The 22,150-nt window shown below is 33.5% G+C and overlaps 1 protein-coding gene across 9 annotated transcripts in view; it reads right to left on the bottom strand.

The window, feature by feature from the left end:
* Diaph2 (diaphanous related formin 2) overlaps positions 1 to 22,150 on the bottom strand; it is an 826,282-nt gene that overhangs the window by 437,625 nt on the left and 366,507 nt on the right. The gene's annotated exons all lie outside the window — the stretch shown is intronic.

Below are 22,150 nucleotides of genomic sequence, written 5' to 3' on the forward strand. Positions count from 1 at the left end.
TGTTCAAAAATTGCCCATTATTTACAATATCTATGTTTAAGTATGTTAGACATTCTTATTATAATGGAGAATCCAGCAAAAGTAATGAAATATGAGGCATACCCAAGTGTGAGGCCAGTTATGGAATGAAAGGATGTGTCCCTCCAAAATTCGTATGTTGAAATCTATTCCTCAAGGTGCACTGGCCCATGCCTGCAATCCCAGCAGCTTGAGAGACTGAGGCAAGAGGATTAGTGATGCACTAAGCAACTTAGAGAGACTCTGTCTCTAAATAAAATATATAAAAGGTCTGGGGATGGGGCTCAGTGGTTAAGTGCCTCTGGGTTTTATCTCCCTAAAAAATAAATAAAGAAGGGAAGGGAAGGGGAGGGGAGGGGAGGGGAGGGGAGGGGAGGGGAGGGGAGGGGAGGGAAAGGAAGGGGAGGGGAGGGAAGGGAAGGGAAGGGAAGGGAAGTGTTCTGCCACTAATCCACATCCTCAACCCTATGGTACAGTTGTAATCATTACATTGTCTTGCAGTGAATATTTGTGGGGCTTGTATGGAATTTTCATGGACATATGAAAACGAAGAAGCTCTCCAAGTAAAACAAGTATTTGGTAGAATAGATTAAATATGATCTATTTACTGGTATAAAAGGGAGTCATTTTACATAAAAAGATACAAAAAGGCCAAAAAAAAGAATAGAAAAAAAGATATTCATGTAAATTACAACCAAAAGAACTGAGGTTCCTACATTTTTGACACAAGATAGACTTAAAAAAATATAATGAGAGGCAAAGAAGGACATTACATATGAATAAAAAAGGTTATTCCATCAAGAAAGTATGATGATTATAAGCCCATGCCCACCTAAGACTAGAGCTCCAAAACTGAAATAAAAATTGACAGACTGGAAGGAAGAATTATAGCCTTCTAAAATAATACAAAGAGAATTAAATACCCTACTTTCAATAGTGGATATACTAACTAGAAAACAAATTAATAAGGAGAGAGAAATTAAATTACAGTACACTACAAACCAATTATAACAGACAGACATATATGAAACACTTCAACCAATAACAGTAGAATGTATATTCTTCTCAAGCACACATAAGAACTTTCCTCAGGATAAATCATATGTCAGGCCTCAAAGCAAGTACTAACAAATTTTTAAAAAGACTAAAATTATACAAAAATTCTTCCTATTTTGTGATCAAAATGGGAAGAACATAAAAAGAAATAACAAAAGAAAGTCAAAATTTTCTAATTATGCAGAAATTTATCAACACATTCTTAAACAACCAATGGGGCCAAAAAATCAGTACAAGAGAAATGAGAAAATCCTTTGAGATGAATGGAAAAAAAGAACAACATGCCAAGCCTTATGAAATACAGTAAAAGTCATACTAAGAGGGAAAAATTACACTAGTAAATACTTAAATTAAGGAAGAAAAATCTTAAATCAATAAATTAACTTACATCTTACATAACTAGAAAAGGAAAAACTAAATCTAAATCCAATAACAGGAAGAAAATAACAAAAATTGGAAATAAACAAAATATCATACACCCCTGCAAATGTGCTTTTTCTTCTCCCCATTTATCTTTTCCCTTCTTCAACTCAACTGCTTTCCATTAATCTCTGAGCCTTTAATGGTACCCATTATCTAACTAATGATACTCAAATTTTAAAATATTGTGCTATTTGATTTAAAAGAGATACAGATATGGATAGAACGACAATAAACATGTGTTAAAATGAAATCAAGAACATACATTATTTGCTTCATTAATATGAGTGGGGTAGGAGACAGGGAGAGAGAAGGGAAACTGTATGGAAATGGAAGGAGACCCTCATTGTTACACAAAATTACATATAAGAGTTTGTGAGGGGAAAGGGGGAAAAAAAACAAGGGAGAGAATTAAACAACAGCAGATGGGGTAGAGAGGGAAGATGAGAGGGAAGGGGAGGGGGGATAGTAGGGGTTAGGAAAGGTAGCAGAATACAACAGTCATTAATATGGTATTATGTAAAAATGTGGATGTGTAACCGATGTGATTCTGTAACTTGTATTTGGGGTAAAAATGGGAGTTCATAACCCACTTGAATCAAATGTATGGAAGATGATATGTCATGAGCTTTGTAATGTTTTGAACAACCAATAAAAAAAAATGAAATCAAGAACATACATTATTTGCTTCATTAGTATGATTTTTGTCAAATAGAATGAAAATGTAAATAATTGCTGAAATATTATTTTCATTTTACTAGAATATTTGATGATGAAAATTATTCAATTTTTAAAAATGTTACTGTTAGTGGGATTTTTGTACAGTATGTTATTAAAAAACAAAGTCTGGAAACTTGAATAATTTTTACTATAGTGAAACTAAATTAGAAAGATTAAGAACATTATTATAATTATGAAATAATTCAATTCTCTATATTGAAAACTTTCCTTCTCAATTGTAGGTTTAACTGTGCAAATAAGCAATACAGAATGAATTTAGCCTAAAATAGAATTTTAGCACAGAATGTGATTTTTTTGTTGTTGTTATTTTATTTCACTTATTGTTATAGATAACCTGTTAACTCATCTTCCGAATGCAGGCTCTGCAGTAGGAGGTGACATATCTTCTTCTCTGTTCAGCTATATGAAATATTTAACACTTGCATTGGGCCTGGGTATATTCTGACTCTGGATAATAGTTTATTTGAAAGTCATAGGTTTTTAGAACTTCCAGTGCTTAGTAGATTCTATTTGAAAATGACAATTAGAATCAAATTCACTATCAAATTTATAAATTTATCACAGATTCAGATTACTATTACAGAACATAGTGCTTCAATGAGTCAGCTTCTATACTGTTCAATGTTGCAAATGATCATCATAGCCAATGCTTAATGATACCTCATTTTTTACATTACTTTGAAGACAAAAATGTAGTATAAAACTCAACAATAATTCAAGCCTATAAATAATTGAATAGAAGAGGAATAAAGATAAGAAGATACAGAGGAAAGAGAGATATAGCAGTATTCATTTGCCTCCACTCTCTTTCACCTACTCATCAAAAGTATATCAAGAGAAGAAAATGGAAAAAATGTAGGAGTGTAAGGCACAGCATGAGACTGATGTGTACTATCCTAGGAATCAGTCTGAAGTGTATTTGTGTGGTGAACTAAGGGGCCTCCTGGGAGAAAAATCTAAAGGAAGGGAAGCCAGTGGCAAGCAGAGTGCACAAAGAAGGACTCCAATTTGCAAAGAGTTGAGGTGATTCTGAGTGCAGCATATTTGTTTTCTAAATGTGTCTCCAGACCCAGCCTACTGACTCCCAAAATGGTCAAACTTCTGAGTGCTGTGGAAAAGAGAACTGTATAAAGAACACTGCTTTGGTACCAATTTAATCAAGTACATTAAAAAAAGGAGAGGGGCTAAACTTTAGATCACTGGTAGATTATTTGCCTCATTGGTATAAGGCCTGGGCTTCATCCCCAGCACAGAAAAAAAAAAAAGAGAGAGAGAGAGAGAGAGAGAGAGAAAAGAGAGAGAGAGAGAGAGAGAGAGAGAGAGAGAGAGAGAGAGAGAAAAGAGAGAGAGAGAGAAGACGACAGATATATTTCCATACTTTCCCCCAAAAAACAGCCTTTTCATTTAGAAGGCTTCATAGTTGTGCCCCATAAGAAATTCTTTCCCTCTCCCTACACACAGTTGTCCCTAGGGGATGGGTCAAAACAGAAAACCAGAAGAATCACCTGAAGCTGCTACGTGGAAGATGAAAAAAATTATATGAAGAATGTGCAAGCTATTCCCTGAAGTCCCTACAGACATATAGTGTAGGGGCTTTTGAAAAGAGTTAGGGTCCTGAAGTAGCAGTTAGGAGCAGGAGCAAGAACAGTATAGGTAAACTGGTGTGAATCAGCTAGTGTTGTAAAATTCATATTATCTAAGTACTCTGTATTTTAAAAAATAAAAATAGCTTTTGAATTTCACGTTTAATTGACATTACAACTACTTCTGATCTCAAAATAAATTGCAAAGGTGAGTTGATAGTTCAGACACCCTGAATACCTGCTGTAAGTGAAAAGCTATTCATAGTAGCAGAAGCTAGATATTATAAATTTTTAAATATAACAGATTCTGAAAAACTGCAAGTTGATAGGCAAATATCCTGTAAAATTTCAAGGCATAAGCCCTTCCATTTCTCCCTCCTCCTGCTCACTTGCAAAGCATCTTCCTCCCCCCCACCACAAAAAAAAAAAAAAAAAAAAAACTTCAGAATTGTGTTTAAAAGATCAATTCTGGGTCAGTATGAAAGTTTCATTCTAGAAAATGTCAATGACTTGAAGTTCACGAAGAAAACAACAAAGGAGAAAACAGTAACTATGTCACCATATGAGCAGATTTTTCTTCATCTTTTATGCATTACAAATTCACTTTCTGATGACTGTCAGTGTTATCTGAAGGAAATTCTCCTTACAGACCATAGGCTTTTAACTACTTTTTACATTTCTGCAATTACTCTATAATGCTTCCAAAATTTTATTTCCTTTAAATGTTAATTGCACACTTACAGGTTAGTTAAGTAAAAGTACTGAACCATAATGCCCTTTCCTTCTTGCCAAAACATAACCTTTCTCTTTTGTCTTATATATCATTAAGTCATTTTAGTAGTAGGATAGTATAGTTAGGTTCACTCTGATTAATTCTATAGTTTTCCACATAAATGGAATGGAACAAATTTTTCTGTTTTAAAAAAATATTAGTATATTATTTTAGATAGATCAGTATTGTCTTAACTTATATTGATATTTTTTCTTAATCCAGGTAACAAATGTTTCCCCAAAGTCTTCTAAATCTCTTTATATTAACACACTTCTCTCCCATTTTTCTTGATCAGAAAACTCAATTCCTTAACTATTATAATTTATGATGTCATGTGTTCCAAGAATTTCTTATATGACTAAATATGAGCATATGTAAATGTGCATTTAATGTTACTGAATTCTATTCATGTGTTCTCCTCTTCATTTAGGTTAAATATTAAACACTTTGATGTCAGAGCTTGGTTCAAAGCTAAGTTTTTGTTTTATCCATCCATTCGATTGATATATACTGGCTATCTATTTTGTGATTTTTCACCACATTAGCCACTAGAAATTCTGCTCTCAGTAAGAACACAGGTCCAAAAATGCCATGTATGTCCTGTTTACACTGTGAAAACACAATCAACATACCAGAAACAGTACTATATATTCCATTTACTCTAAATGATATTGCCCTTCAAGTGGTGATGGTAAAATTATCCCATTCAATCCAAAATTCCTAATAGTTCCGTCATTCATAAAGTCTAAGAGTCAACATATTAAAGTATATTAAAATGCTTATTAACTTGCTTAAGGCATTCAGAGGAAGTTTTTCTAATCCTCTCCATGGAACCACTACTTCCAAAAATCATTACTTGATAATGCCCCAGTTAGGAAAAGTTTTCTTAAATGATTTGAATTTCTGAGACTAAACATTCAGATTATACTCAAGTCCCCTGCTCCCTCAGAATCAATATCATCTCAGTGTCAATGAGACTGAATGAACATCACTAGCCCTGACCACTTTTAACCATTATCATGTTCCATGTTTCTAATTGACATTCTCACCCAGATGTCCCACCATCAACTCAAATGAAATTCATCTAAAGGAGGATTATTTCTTCCTGTGATACCACATTTCCACTCCGTACAGCTCCTCCAAAAGGTTGCATTCTTCCAATAGAACTGACCTCCTCTCTATCTTCTAAGATTTTTAACCAGCAATTACTTTTCTGGCACAAATTCTGATAATTCATCCCAGAAAAACCTCTTTCAGGTTCAACCATTCCTTTACATTCCACAGCCCAAAATCTGGAATTCCCACATGGTATCTAAACGTTTCCTAAATTAAGTTCAATTAAATTCTTCAAAGTGTTCTAGCTCTATACTAAGTGGATTAATGGAGATGACAGATACACAACTTCTAAATTATAAAAGGAAAAAAAGTTTAACTGTGTTGTATATAAAAATTCAACTCTTGCTATGTCATGATCCCCTTGGCAGCAGAAACATGTTGCTTTCCAAAATAACTTAAGCAATTTTCAATTAATCAAAAGGTAAGTAAGAAAAGTATTCTTGAATCCTAATTTTCTTTTTATTTTTGCCTATGTCACAGTTTGTACTCTAAAATAAAAATTATAAACCATAATATATTTAAAAGGTGATTTAAGCATTGAATAAATAACATATAGAATGACTCATTAGGATGACTAAAAGACATAGGAGGTGTGGACAATCGTGTTTAAATAAAATATATTCTTCCTATGTATAATGCAGATGGCATTCATGTTATTGATATTCTTTTATAAATTAAGTACATTTAATTTACTTTAAATTACCATATTTCAAATGAAACATAATGTATATTTTCATTATAACTGGTCAAATTGATAAGCTCAGATACACAATAGATTTTCAATAGACAAAATAGGATGACAGGTGTACAATATTCAGTTCATGCAGCATTCTACTTTCATTAGCTACACCGTATCATGGACAGGGAAAACTACCACAAAGCAACACAAGGATTCATTACAATAAAGCATTACATTTTGTTGCTTCTAAAGCTGACACCTACCCCAACGGTAAGATTTCTATCTAGGGCAACTGGAGAAATTGAAGGTAATTAACAGATGTATGTCCTGAAATAAGAATGGTGCAATGTACTCTCTGTAGCCTACCCAGAAGGACAATTTGAAAATTTCACTAAGGTATACTCTATCATTTCATGTTTAGATGTCAATGTTTATTCTCCATGATTTTGGTTTGAGCATGTGAAACCACATAATTCTATTCAGACTATGAAAATTAGCACATTACCAGAATGACCACAGTGAAATGAAACATGGTACATTGGAAAGCTATCACTTTTATGTAGGTCCTAAGACAAAAAATATTTCTCTGTCAAGGAAAACAAATCACCCAAACCTGAGTTGTGTCCACATTTGAAACATTATAAAATCAAGGGAGTATTTTCAATTAAATCGAAAGATTTTTAATAAAACCACCAAACATGACAACTGTTTTTGAAGTATTTATTTTCCTACTTTCCATTAGATACTACTTATAGATGCCTGCATCAAAAAGAAAAGTGTTCAGTAATCCCTTCAATTAAATAAATGTGAATCAAAATGAAGCATCCAAAATATCCTGAACATTTTGACAAACCAGCTATGTATATCTAGCTGACACTTTTTTTGTTTTTTAAATATTTTATTTTTTATTTGTAGTTGGACACAATACCTTTATTTTATTTATTTATTTTTATGTGGTGCTGAGTATTGAACCCAGGGCCTCACATGTGCTAGGCGAGCGCTCTACCACTGAGCCACAACCCCAGCCCTTTTTTGTTTTAAACTAAGCAGAAACAACATTTGACAAGTGTAGAACTTAAGCTACACTTACCTGAACAGAGTGGTAGTTTAAACAGTACATAATATGTCTCCTAATTTCCAACTTAAAATGCCATAGAGATACACTGAAAAAGACTTCTGCTTATAGCAACATAGCTGAGGAGTTACCAAGGAACCATCAATTTGCAGAACACCTAAAATACTAGATAAAAGTCTTTAAAAATATCTTTAGATGCAAAGCTAAACTGGCTAGAAATTAAGAAAACATTCTCATTACCAAACTTCACAACTCTCAAAGGGAAAAAAAAAGAAAGCACAGAGACATAACCAAACACTGAAGGCCAAGACTGAAATAGAAACATCTAACAATCTCCAATGGTTTAGCAATTTTATCTCTAATGGGGCTCAAACAGAGGATAGTACACAAAGCCTAAACCTTTCGTAACATGAGAGGGTAAATAAAGATCCTTACCTACTAGAACCCTAAAAGGGAAGGGGATACCTAGGAGGAAAAAAGAAAAACAAAGCCTATTTGCAGAGGAAAAGACTAAAGAATCTTATTTGTCTTTGCTTTGAGTCTGGGATTAATGGTAAGGATATTCTTTACCAAAAACTTGTATCTACAACATAGCCCCCATGCATATTTTGGCCCAGAATGTAAACTACTGAGTTGTCAAAAAGTAAGCTTAGGATTTAAACTTAAGGTTTTGGTAGTACCTCCAGAAACCTGGCAATAATTTACACAAATGTCTAAGAATGAAAGTACCTTAACTTCCAGGTTCAAAGTTGATTTTTTTTTTCCACAGATAAAGATTTAGTTTTCAAACTAAAAATGTAGATAACACAGGAAGAAGCAAAAAACATTAGTAAGCATCAGCAAAAATAAATACCACAATAAAATCTATAAAAACATAAGATATAACATTAGAAAAACAAAGAATCTCTAGATATAAAAATTACAATAAATGATACTAGAACTTCTTTATATGGGGTTAATTAGAAGATTTGGGAAAATACTTTGTGAACTGAAATATAAGCCTGAAAAATAATGTACTGGATTACAGTATACACAGATAAAATATGAAAGAGAATTTTAAAAAAAATAATGACAATATTTAAAATAAACTCTAATATTAGAGCTACAGAAAGCAAAAACAGTAGGAGAAAGATAATATTCTAAATGATAATACCAGAAAATTTTTTAGAACTAAAGGAACAGAGCAATTTTTAAATTCAGGAACTCATAGACTCAGGATAAACAAAGGATAAATAAAAGAAATCCACAAAGAAACAGAAACATCACAATGAAACTAGAACACCAAAGGCAAATCAAGTACTCTGACAGCACTGTAATTGTTGTCATTGGAACTTGACAAGCTGAGTCTAAAATTTAATTCTGAAATTTATGTGGCTGGTTGGAGAGCAAGTACCAGTCAAAACAACCCCGAAGAACAACGAAAATAGGGGCTGACTTGCCCTATCACATATCAAATCACATTATGACAATTTAAAAAAAAAACATGATATTGGTATAGGTATAGACAAATGGGCCAATGGATCCAAATTAAAAACTTCAGAAACAGAGTCATGAATACCTGGATACTGTTAATATTAGAAAAATTAGGGGAAATATGATTATTTCACAAAGAAAGGTCATTCATACATTATAAATTGAAATTGGATATGCTTCTCACAGCATACACAAAAATATATTCCAGATGGATTAATGACCTAAAGAAAAAAGACAATTTCTTTAAAACATTTAGGAGACAATTTAAGAGCAATACCTTTCTAGCTATACCTAAGAAAGGAATTTCTTAAATCAGATATGAAAACACAAACAGAAAAAGCTGATGAATTAGTGGGCTGAGGCTGTATCTAAGTGTTAGAATGCTTGCCTGGCATATGTGAGACACTGGGTTGGATTCTTAGCACCACATATAAATAAATAAAATAAAGGTCCATCAACAACTAAAACAACAACAACAAAAAAAACTTTTAAAAAGCTGATGAATTAGACTACATTAAAATTAGCGTATTATCTTTGCAAGAAAGATACTGTAAATAAATTAAAAAGATGGGAAATACTTCTAATACCTAATCAATAACTTACTATTATGCATACATCAATAACATTTGCAAATCAACATGAAAAGATAAGCAATATGAGAAAAAAAATTTTAAAAAATCAAAGCAAGCATTTACAGAAGAGAAAACACATATGGCTCTCAAGTGGCCAAAAAATGTCCTCAACTGTGCTCAAACTGAGTAGTAACCAAGAAAACACTTATTGAACACACAAATGAAATTCTTCTTTCAGATATAAAGTAGACTGGCAAAAATATAAAATTCTAGAGTATTAAGTGTCTCCCAGGATGAATATCATTGGTTTTTATCACAATCTTCAGATAAAAATAGATTGGGAAGCTTAAAAAAATGGTGCCTGGATCCAATTCCAAGAAATGGTGATTTAATTGATCTGAGGGGTGATCAAGGCAACTATATTTTCCTCAAGTTCCATAAATAATACTAACATACAGCCAGATTTGATAATTACTAATTTAGAGTGATGAGAATTCTAATGTAGTAACAACAAGATAAATTGTACAGCAATTCCAGAAAATAATTTGACATTATTCTGTAATGCTAAAGATATATAGTACTCCACAGCAATTCTGAGACACTAGATCCTGTTTTAATTTGTGTCTCACAGAGTCAAAGGACTCTGCAAGGTATATCCTCGCTCCTCAGTTTCCTTTATCTATGAAGATTAAATTATAATCCCCAAGACTTAAACTCACTTAAATTTAAGCCAGCATTTTTTTTGGAAGAAAAATAATTACAGGCTGAGGTTGTGGCTCAGTGGTAGAGCATTTGCCTAGCATGTATGAGGCACTGGGTTCCATTCTCAGCACAACATATAAATAAATGATTAAAATCAAGGTCTATTAACAAGTTAAATATATTTTTAAAAAATAATTATTGTTTTTTGTGAACCCTTTCTAAATATCTCATATATTTTTACAAGGAGAATTGTCAACTGAGTTTTAACATGGTGAGGTAAGACACATCAGATAATCTTGAACAAGTCTTAGTCCTAGGAATTCATTTGTAACATGAACTGGGGGGAGCTAGTCAAACAGAAATTGAAAAAAAAAATTCTACAATAAATTACAAACCTAGTTTTGCTTGAAATATTTCCCTCTAAAAGCAGTGTTCAAATTATCTATGAAAATAACCCATAAAAGTGTATTTGGCCTGGGGCACTGAGTTTCTAACAGATATAATACCAATAACAGTCTTCACCATAATCCTCAAAAATTGATTGTTTGCCCAACTGGAAATATGTATTCATGTTTATTTATAAACATTCACCAAGCTCACTGTACCAACACTACCATCAAATGCAAAGGAACAGGGATTATATGTAGAGAGGATTTGGAATATATATGCCAATGCTGAATTCCACAAAAGAAATGATTATTAATTAACAAAGAAAAGTCAGTGTACCAATATAGGGTGACCAAATATATTTCTTTTTCCATGATTGATTTTATTTGGTTAAGAAAGTTAATCATAGGGCTGGGGCTGTAGTTCAGTGGCAGAGCACTTGCTTAGCATGTGTGAGAAACATAAAAATAAAGGAATTCTGTCCATCTACAATTACGAAAAAAAAAAAAAAAACTAAAAAAAATAAAGTTAATCATTTTGTGAAATCCCAGTTTTATTTTATATGTAGTCCCACTCCAAGTAGTCACTCCTATGGGACTGCTCACTCAGTCATCAACTAGTCATTCATCCTCTGAAAGCCTGTCCTCTTGATTACACTTGACCTGTTGGGCCTTCTGAGGAGACCTGAGCATAGGTCCATATGTTCAGTATCTAAACAAATGCCTGGTAAACATCCACATATTGCCCTTTAAGTACATACAACCCTTACCTAGACCTGTCACTTTTCCTATGCAAAGAGGAAGTATACATTCACATTATATGCATCTGTTTGGTACCTGTTCCTCACAGAACTTCAAATGTTCTGCATGGATTTAGGGCAGTCAATAACATAATGATGTTATGTCATCATCAACAGAAAATCTCTTCATCTCAAAGTAGCCATCATTTTGTTTTTAGAATGAAATACAATATATAACTTATAAAAATTGAACCTCATCGCTATTCTCATTGGATCTAATATGCTAAACATATTATTCACAGTAACTTAGATAAATAGAGACCACAGATATTCCCTTGGCTAAATCACATCAAGCAACTGAGTCTCAGGGAGTGGGGATAATGACATAGGATACTCAAGAAAGGAAGGCCTTTATTTGGGAAAAGAAACAAGAATATGAATTTGAGAATACTCTTTCAAGTGATAACTGAATGTTCAAGTAGACAGTTAATATTATCTTTAGATAAATGATTAGAATACATGAGGAGTTAGGGCTAAATATATATCAAAGAGACTACCAATACTTACATTTGTTTAGCATTTTACAGCTTGCAAAGGTTTTAACATATGCATTTACTTAATTTTCCTAATAACCCAATTTGTAAGACTATATTTTGGCTCCATCTATGCTAAAACGTTTAAGACTAAAAGAATAAAATTTGACATGACCAAAGTCATATAGGGAATAAGTGAATGAAACACAATTTTTTTTGACCACTACACTGAAAATGGTATTTTAAGTATAAACCAATGAAGAATAGAAAATCCAAGGAGACAATATGGCAATTAGTCTTAGTACTCAAGGTAGAGAAGCAGACACCTTTTATGCTTTTCCTGAGAAATAAATAATTTCTCAACTGTACAGAGCTACATATACTGAAGAAAAATTATAAAGTGAAAACCTAAATATTTACTCTTAATTTTTGCACAAAGCTGAAAGATTGTATTACGATGAATAATTCTATCATCTTGAATTCTTCAAATGGGACAAAATAAACAATGGACTTATTAAGTAGTTGAACTACACTTTCATTTTATGAAAATTTTATTATTAATATAGATAGGATCCAGTGCATCTTACATGGCATTAAGTAAAATTAAGTCTTTATTTCTTGGTACCTCGTGTGTGTGTGTGTGTGTGTATGTGTGTGTGTATCACATACTTCACAACACAAACAATAATGTCAATGAATTCATGTCTTCTAATGTAAAAGACTATTTTTTTCCTGCTGTACTGGGGCATTCAACACAGGGAGCCTCATACATGCTAAGAAATACTCTACAACTGAGTTACATCTCCAGTCCTGGAAGAAGACATTTTTGGGGGTGTATGATGCTGGGGATTGAACCCTGGACCTTGTAAGCACAAGGCAAGCATACAGTTGAGTTGTATCCCCAGTCCACTGGAAGAAGAAATTTTAAAGGATAATTTAATTTCTACTCCAATTCCCAATTATAGACACTGCATGAGCTGTTTAACTTCATTTTGCGGCTACTTTATTAAAATATATATTTTTAGTTGTAGTAGGACACAATACATTTATTTGTTTGTTTTTATGTGTTGCTGAGGCTCAACCCAGTGCCTCGCATGTGCTAGGCCAGCACTCTATCACTGAGCCACAACCCCAGCCCTGTGGCTACATTTTACTCCTTTCCTACAGTTAGTTCAACTCACTCACCCACCTGCATACCACAGAAGTAAAAACATTGGTTAGTCAAACAAACAAAGAGGTTTAGAAAAAAACAATCAACTGCACATTGAGCTGTGATCCAAGACTGGCTGTGTGATATTATTTGAATGACTTACATGACAAAAATAAATACATTTTTAAATATTATTTTTAGTTGTAGATGGACACAATATTTTATTTTTATGTGGTACTGAGGATCGAACACAGTGCCTTCCACATGTGAGGCGAGCACAGCACCACTGAGCTACAGCCCCAGCCCAATAAATATTTTTTAAAATAACATAAAGTGAAGAGTTCAACAAAATTAAGCTATAAATATAAAACAAAAAAACACCTACTACGTGATGAAGGGAAATGAGCCAATTCACAAGTAATATGGTTATCTGTATTCACAGCTGAAAAATAACATGACCTGTAATTTAAAGCAATCTCGACAAGAGGTATTTGAAACTTCATGAGAATGCATTCTGTCAGAATCAGAACTAAACATAAGAACTTTATATTTCTGAGAAACTGATGTTTTAAACCGCTTGATATGGCTTCTTGTTTTATTTTGGTCCATAATAATCAAATGTTCAAAACTTTTGTCAATGAAATTTGTAATGAATATGGAAAATAGAAGCAGATGACCAAAAGATTATTAAATTCTAAAACCTTACCACCTTTCATATTTAAAAGCAATTTTAAGACAATGGTTTACAACTGGAAACATTGTTTGCTCCCCAGGGGACATCTGTCAAAGTCCATTGGCACTTTGGGTTGTCACAATTGGTGATGAGGATTGCTATTGGTATCTAGAGGGTAATGCTCAAGGAAATTGCTAAATGTCTTAGAATGAACAAGACATCACTCCACAAAAAAAGAAAAAGGGGTGGGGGCTAAAATAGCATACTGCCTGTGTTCAAAAAATGTGCCTTAAGTGTAAGATTTTAACACCCATCAAACATTTTTTCAATATATTGATTATGCAATATTAGACATACAAAAATATATACCATAAGAGAGTGAATACTGAGCTTAAAAAATGGAGTTAAATCTTTCTTGGGTATTCCTTCCTGTCTCTATAAAATACATTTAAAGAGATTAATTAAGGTAATATTATAGTTAATCTATATTATATTATGATAAACTATACAATACCATGTTAATTATCCTATATTACATTAAATTATACTGCAAACATGTTTCTTTAGTAGTTTCAATGACTACATACATTTCTACTTTTCACTGAAATATAGAATTATAATAAAAACTTGCAAAGCACATATAGTATGTAATGATTCATTCCGTGAGTATTAAAAGGTTTTGATTACTTCCTTAATACATAATATAAAGTGGGTTTATACATATAATTAATTATGAAGTGTTACAATTCATTAAATTTATGACTACCCGATAATCATTGGATTTGAAGCAAATTTATAAACTATAAAAATGAACTTTGGCTGAGCCAATGAACTACTTTATACTTTAATAAAATGGTGTCAGAGTGGTAAAAAATGAATATGAATCCAGTAAGAAAACAAAGTATCATTGTCCTCCACCTTGTTCCATGAATTCTATCAAGGCTACTGGAGAGTGCACTCTGCCCCTAGTTTCTCTTGGATTGACAGATTACTGCTTTTCATTTAGAAGTAGCCTTGAAGCCTCAAATTAGAGTAGTGGTTATGGCATAACCTTAATACCCATTTCCCAGTCCATGGTTATGAAAGTACATCTAAAAAAACAAACAATAAACAAACAAACAACAACAACAAAAAACCCCTACAGTGTCCAAATTCTACAATTGCAAAGGAACTGCTACTGTAGGCTGATCAGGATCTCAGTTCAATAAACCCAATAGATCTATAGTATGAAAGAAACAAAATTTTAATGAAGCTTAACTATGGCTTAAAGTGTATAAGACAACAAAAATATGATCTTTGAGGCCACATGTGGCTTGACTATTAATAAGAAATACACACACACACACACACACACACACACACACATATATATATAATAGGCTCAATTTTTTGCACCTTAAAAATATTTCTTACAAATTAGTATGATTTAACAAAAGAATTACTAAAAATTACAATTTATTTTCTTTATAAACAATAAAACAACCAGTGTTGGTGAGAAATGAAATACAATGGGCATGAGAGAATGAAAATAAGGAGCTAAAACATTTGTTTGAAATAGGTGTGATATTAAAAATAGACTGAAATTAGTAAATTAGGGTCAAACAGGACTTCAGTCAAGAAAGATATTTCTTGTATTTTAAAAAATTATTCAACTAACCAATTAAAACAAAAAGATGGAAAAAGAATGACAGTTCATGGATAAAAGTAATACCAGTATTTTCAAATTGTAATAGCCTGCCAAAAATAATTATTCACTCCACTATGACGAGAAATAAGAAAGAAATGTTTTATGATTGTTACTGTCATCGCTAACATTTCATTTCCCTAAAGAATTATGAAAATGGACGTGGTGAATACCAGTTGTTATTTAAGAGAAAAATGTTTCAAATTCTACAATACTAATGCTATTATAGTCCTAATTGATATACTTGTAGTCTTCTAAAGACATCAACCCTTATAAAGCACACAAACACATGCAGACTCACAAGCCTACATAAAATACAGATGGTCGATAGCCACGTAAATAGATCAATGATTACAAAGATGGATTGAGGAGACAAAAACGAGCTCTACTATTACACATGCATGAACTTCCTGACTATAAGAATAATTATTCTCTAGAACTGGTTAATTGAGGGAAGTGACGAATCTTTTTTTGCCAGCAGAATCAATAGATACCCATCTATCTTTGATGACTTAGGTGTGGCATTGCTTGGAATCCAGGCAATGGATTACACGACCTTTGCTTCCCTCTAATCATTCTGTCACGATCAAAGAATAAGTTATATAGATCATATAAACTGTTTGGAGATGTAAAATCACATTTGGGAAACATAATCATGTGGCAACCTGTAGATTCTGCATATCATATACAACAACATGGTCCTGGATACTTGTCTGGGTTTTTAAAAAGTAATATAACCAGGATATATGGAAATCATGGGGGGGGTGGCTAGCTGAAGTATTCCCATACATGCACTGCAGACGAATACTTACGGAAATATTTGAGTAGTTTCTAGGCATTAAGGAGGTATCTTGGACCTGGATTTAATCTGGGGTCTTACTGAAGATAATTTATCTTTTCACTAAAGACAGAATGTATTTAAAATAAAAGGAAGGGAGAGGGAAGGAAGAGGGTGACATAGAGAAAATGAAGCAAGTGGACAGAGAGCAGCTAATCAGACATCAGACAGTACCCTGTCCAGCAGGAATGCACTTGTCCCTTAAACATGAGGGAGATGGATACCAAAAAACCATAATATGGGTGTCCAATACATTGTGTGGATTGTTTTAAGAAAGAACTACAGGGGGTGTACAGTCCATTTCAAAATCCTTGGCGGCGGGGAAAGGATTTTGAAGTTTTCTCCATGAAAAATGATAAATGTGTAAAGAGATAGATATGTTATGTCAGATTTAAACTTTACAGAATATTATGGATTGTATGTGAGGTGTTCCTGAAAAGCTCATGTGTGAAAAAATATGAGAGTGTTCAGAGGGGAAATGATTAAGTTGTGAGAGCCTTAAACCAATCAGTGAAATAATCCTTGATGTGATTAACTAAGTGTTAACTGGAGGCAGGTGGTGTTGAGAGCCACAGCCGAAGGGGCCCCAGCAAACTTCCAGTTGCCAGCAAACTTCCAGACTGCCGGCTGATGATTGGCTCACAGCGGCCCCAGCAACATCTAGCTGATTGGCTCCTCTGCGGTGATGCTCATTGGAGATGCTCATTGAGCTATTTCCCTGCCCTTTCAGACTACCAGCTGATGATTGGCTCACAGCGGCCCCAGCAACATCTAGCAACATCTAGCTGATTGGCTCCTCTGCAGTGATGCTCATTGGGCTGTTTCCCTGCCCTTTCAGACCACGGAGCTGCTCACTGGGGGACTTTTTTGGCTCCACCCATGCAACCCAGCCAATCGGCCTCAAGAGCAGGAGGATTGGGGGAGAAAGAGGCTGGGTTGGGGTGTGTGGCTTGTGGGAAGCCGGTGGTGGCAGTTGGGCTCTGAGGGTATTTTCCTGAGGGGCTGTTTCGTTTGGCGTGTGTAGTTCTAAAAATAAAGTTAGTTTCTTTTGACAAGTGGCTCCTGAATTGTGCCCAGCCAGTCTGCGGCATTGTGGGATATAGCTGGAAGAGGTGGGGAATTGTGGATGTGGCTTTGGAGTATATATTTGTACCTGGTAGTAGAGTCTATTTCCTGATCATCATGTAAACTGCTTTGCTCTACCATGATGTTCTGCCTCACTTTGACCCATAAGAAATAGAGCTGGCTTTCTATGGACTAAGACATCTGAAACTATGAGTCCCCAAATAAAGTTTTCTTCCCATAAATTGCTCTGGTCAGATCTTTTAGTCACAGCAGTGAAAAAATAATAATTTTAAATAAGCTTTTGAAAAAAAGATATTTCTTCCCTGGATCTCATTCTCTTACTTACTTTACCTAAAAACTCAAGCTCTCTATTGACTTATGACACATCATAGCATCCTTGTCTGCAATGATCTGAAATCTCTTAACACTACCCCTTCCATCAAAGCATGTGGTCTCCAGAAATACAGTTTTTAATCTTCCATTTGCCACCTTTTTCCCTTAGTAGCCTCAAGAATTTCACTAGCCCTTATACTCCAACAATCACTTCTTTGCAAATAACTCCAATACTCTATTCTCAGTCCTGACCTCTATTATTATGACTTACACTACATGTTCAAATGTAATGTTATCTGTACAATTTCTCTCCTCTGCCCTGGATTTCTATCCTACCTTTTTTGCCTCTTTTTGTTGACAATGGTAAAAAGATTCGATCACCAAGATTTTTCAATTACTTTTTTTTTTTTACTTCTTGTTTAGTTACCTTTCCTTTTTCTATGCCCCTGATATGTCAGAAATTTATTATAATTAAACTTTAAATTGTGATAATTTAACTAGTCTCTTTATATTAAGCCAATTAGTATACGCTGTAGCTACATTAACTTTCCAAAACATACAACTTGACCATGTACAAACTCAACACCTTGGCATTCAAGGTATCTACCAGGGACCACAATGTCTGAGTGTTATAGAAACCAAAAATGAGTCAAAGTGAGTAAGCTATAGGGAACAGTGAGAAATGTGGCAATCTGGAGAATGTGGGACATTAAAATTCTACTATTTAACCACTATAAAGGCCAAATAAAACATATTTGGGGAGAGTGAATGAACGACTTAGGGTCACTACTTTGTGATCTCTATGGCTCTACATCATGAACTGAACCAATCTATGACTTTTTTATATGTTCTTTCTCTTTACCACCCTATATGAATATTGAACTATATCAGACATTTTTCAAGCTCTTGTACAACATTTCTTATTCCTAATTCCTAACTGAACCTACTAGTGCTTCAAAGTCCAGTTCAAGAGCATTTCTTCCAGGAAGACCACCTTAGCTACAGCCCATTCTCACAGTTCCCCTCCATAAGCCACTGTATGTAACAGTTTGTGGCATGTTTTTGTGTGTCATGGACTTATTTCACTTTGGGATCTCTTCTCAGAATAAAATAAAGTACATAGGATTATAACAGAAATTGCTTATATTGAAACAGTTATCACCGTATTTATAAAAATAAGTAATGATATAATAACATATGTGTATGATTAAAGCATTAAAAAGATTTAGTGGCAGCTCTAATAAGTACTTTAATTCTGAAGTGGTAATGAGTGTAAACAATGTTTCAAGATATCTGCCACCACTGGAATATAATATGAAAATATTTATTATTTCTATTAGTGTCAAAGTTAGAAGTACTGCTAATACTACTTTGATTTGTTGCCTACATTCTTAATTAAATGAAATACTAAATATTAATTAGAAGCAAAAAAATAAAGATGCAATATTTTTCACATCCAAGTTCTGAATCTTCTGAATTCTCTCCATGGGTCCCCAATTCTGCAATAACAATATACTAGTTTCTCTGTGGATCATGTTTTATTTTACACATGCCTTGTGAAGATGAGCATAAAGTTCCTGCCAAAACAATATCTCCTGAGCATTTAAGAATCATTTATGTGGGGCTATGATTGTGGCTCAGTAGTAGAGTGCTCACCTAGCATGTACATGGCACTTGGTTCGATCCTCAGCATCATGTAAAAATAAATAAATAAAATACAGGTATTTAAAAAAATCATTTACATGCACTAATTGTCTCTAACAGAACATATATTTTCCCTTTAACACTTGAATCACTTTTTTGAAACTGGTAGATTAATTTCTTTGTCAACATTATATATGAAAGTGTGTCTACAAGTATTTCTTTTTCCACTGATACCACACGTAATAACTATCTTGAATTTTTCTCTAAACAGATCAAATGAAATTACACTGAAGCACATTTTCAAAGCTGGAAAAATGATGCTAAGGATCACCTAAATTTAGTACACATTATTTGGAATTTATTCATAATTGTATATATTAAAATCTCCTCAACAACCTCAGGATATGGTGTACTTTTAAATGTTTCTATGTATTACTGCAAGTAGTTTAGGACATTTCAATTTCTTCTACAGATAAATTCAGTTTATCACTGAAGTTTAGGTATTTTGAACTAAAGGAGAAATTAGTCTTTTTATTAATAACCATAACATTTGACCTTGATTTTGTTGATTAAATAAAAGTAGTTTTTTAATTATTTTTAAGACATTTATCCTACAAAATAACTAAAATCTATTAGTTGCCTAGCAAGGAAGTGACTATTGACCCACACTTGCAGAGAAAATACTGGAGTTAATTCAAGTCTCTGGGAAATGATGTGTCTTTAATTGTTTTTTGTTGTTTTTGTTGTCATGAGGAGACAACCATGCTACATGAGCAACAAACTATCATTATGCATGGATGGAGTTTAGCACTGTAATCAAACACAACTTACAACAAAGTTAATCTGATGATACATATTTAATGCTACATATTATCGATGTGCTACATGATAATTAGACATAAATGGTAAACAGCTCATATGAATGGCAAATTAATGTTACTTCTGCATCACTGAAGCAAACATTTGTGAGATGGGAGGGAGAGAGAGACGCTGGTGATTCTAGTCTGTTTTCCTGCATGAAGGAAGCACTCTTTATTGGGGACTGGAAAATCATAGAAATGTTTCAACCTAGGAGCATCTTCCTTAACAGAAGATACTCAGATGTTTGGTTCACCTAGATAATAGAAATGTTTACCTTAATAATTCAAGTGAGTTACACAATGTTTGTCTCTCACCCAAGTAGCCAAATTCTGATTATGCATATTATCTTACATTTTAAAATGTTTGCTTCTTGTAAGCAGAAGAAAAAACTGAGTTCTGATTGAGTGGAGTAAGGAATGAGAAAAAAAATTGAGACTATGTGGCATTGACAAGAAATATAAGGCTCTTAAAACAAACCGCTAGTAAACAGAAATCACATGTTACAGTTTGAATCTAAAATGTCCCCCACCCGGCTCAAGTGTTAAAGGCATGGTCCCCATTCAGCCATGTTCACAGGTAGGGCTCTTGGGCAGTGAATGGATCATGAGATCTCTGACCTCATCCATTCATGGGTTCATAGCTAATGATATTATTGGGAGGTGGTACAAAATTTAGGAGGTAGGACCTAGTTGGAGGAAGGAGGTCATATGGGTGTACCCTAGAAGGGTATTTCTTTTCCCAGCTCCTCCTTCTTCTTCTCTTTGCTTCCTGGCTATCATGAGATATGCAGTTTTTCTCTGCCATGCCTTTCTACCATGATGTTCTGCCTTACCTCTGGCCCACAGTAACGGAGCCAGTGGGATGATGGAATGAAACCTCTGAAATTATAACCTGAAATCCTTTTTTAAAATTTTTAAGGTATTCATGTCAGGTATTTTGTCTCAGCAATGAAAAGCTGATGGATACAGCATGAAATAAATAAAAGGCATAAAATTGGTGTAGCAAAGAAGGAAATGGGTAACATGTAAGAATGTGAAGGAGAGGAAAATATAAAAGTTTAGAAAAGTGAATGGAAGTCTAGGAAATAGGAAGAGATGAGACAGGTCCAAGTCAACCCATGCACAGCAAATAAGAAATATATGGAAGTACAAAGTAATCTGGCAGGAGCTAAACTTCGTTCTCCTTCACTCACCTTCTTAGAGTTTTAGCATAATAATGTGATTTTAAAGCAATAGTTTTACTGCAGAGTAGACACGATTAAACCAGCAAATTCAAGAATTAGGATGTAATTTACTGCTATCCCCAAACTATAAGGAATCCATTTCTCCCAACTGGACCAGGCTTATCCAATTTAAAGAGAAGTGTGTGTGTGTGTGTGTGTATGTGTGTGTGTGTGTGTGTGTGTATGTGTGTGTGTGTGTGTGTGTGTGTGTGTATATATATATGTGTGTGTGTGTGTGTGTGTATAATAAAGTGAAATAGTAAACAACAAAAATCCTGAGTAATATATACATTTTAAAAGCTTGTTGTCACATGTAAGGGACATTCATAAGTGAGAACCTCTGTTTCTGTCTTACATTCCCTAAAGAGTTGAAAATGTGACTTAAAAATAATAAAGATTTGTTTAAATGTTCTTGGCAAATAAATACCATGGCAACATTCTCCATATTTATATTTTTTCCATTTACCAAGGTATGTAAAAAATGGTATACTATTTTAGTGAATAAAATAATGACTATGTCAGTTAATTCTTCAAAATATAGTTCTATTTTAGTATAATTCAATTATACAGGGAAGATTAGAAAGCTTCAATTATTGAGTAGGAGTCAAAAGTTTATTTGCCTTATTATATTTTTAACTAAATCCTCAAATTGAAGAAAAGAGGAAAAATTAAATTACATTTAAGCCAAATGCTTTGCTCATTCTGATTATTGTGCAAACAATCCTGGAACTAAGAGATGTAGGACTCAAATAATCAGCTACCCATTTCAACTCAGAGAACTATGAACTTGCTTGTTTCCCCAGGGTGGGAACAG

The sequence above is a fragment of the Callospermophilus lateralis genome, chromosome X, assembly GCF_048772815.1.
Source record: "Callospermophilus lateralis isolate mCalLat2 chromosome X, mCalLat2.hap1, whole genome shotgun sequence".
NCBI lineage: Eukaryota > Metazoa > Chordata > Mammalia > Rodentia > Sciuridae > Callospermophilus > Callospermophilus lateralis.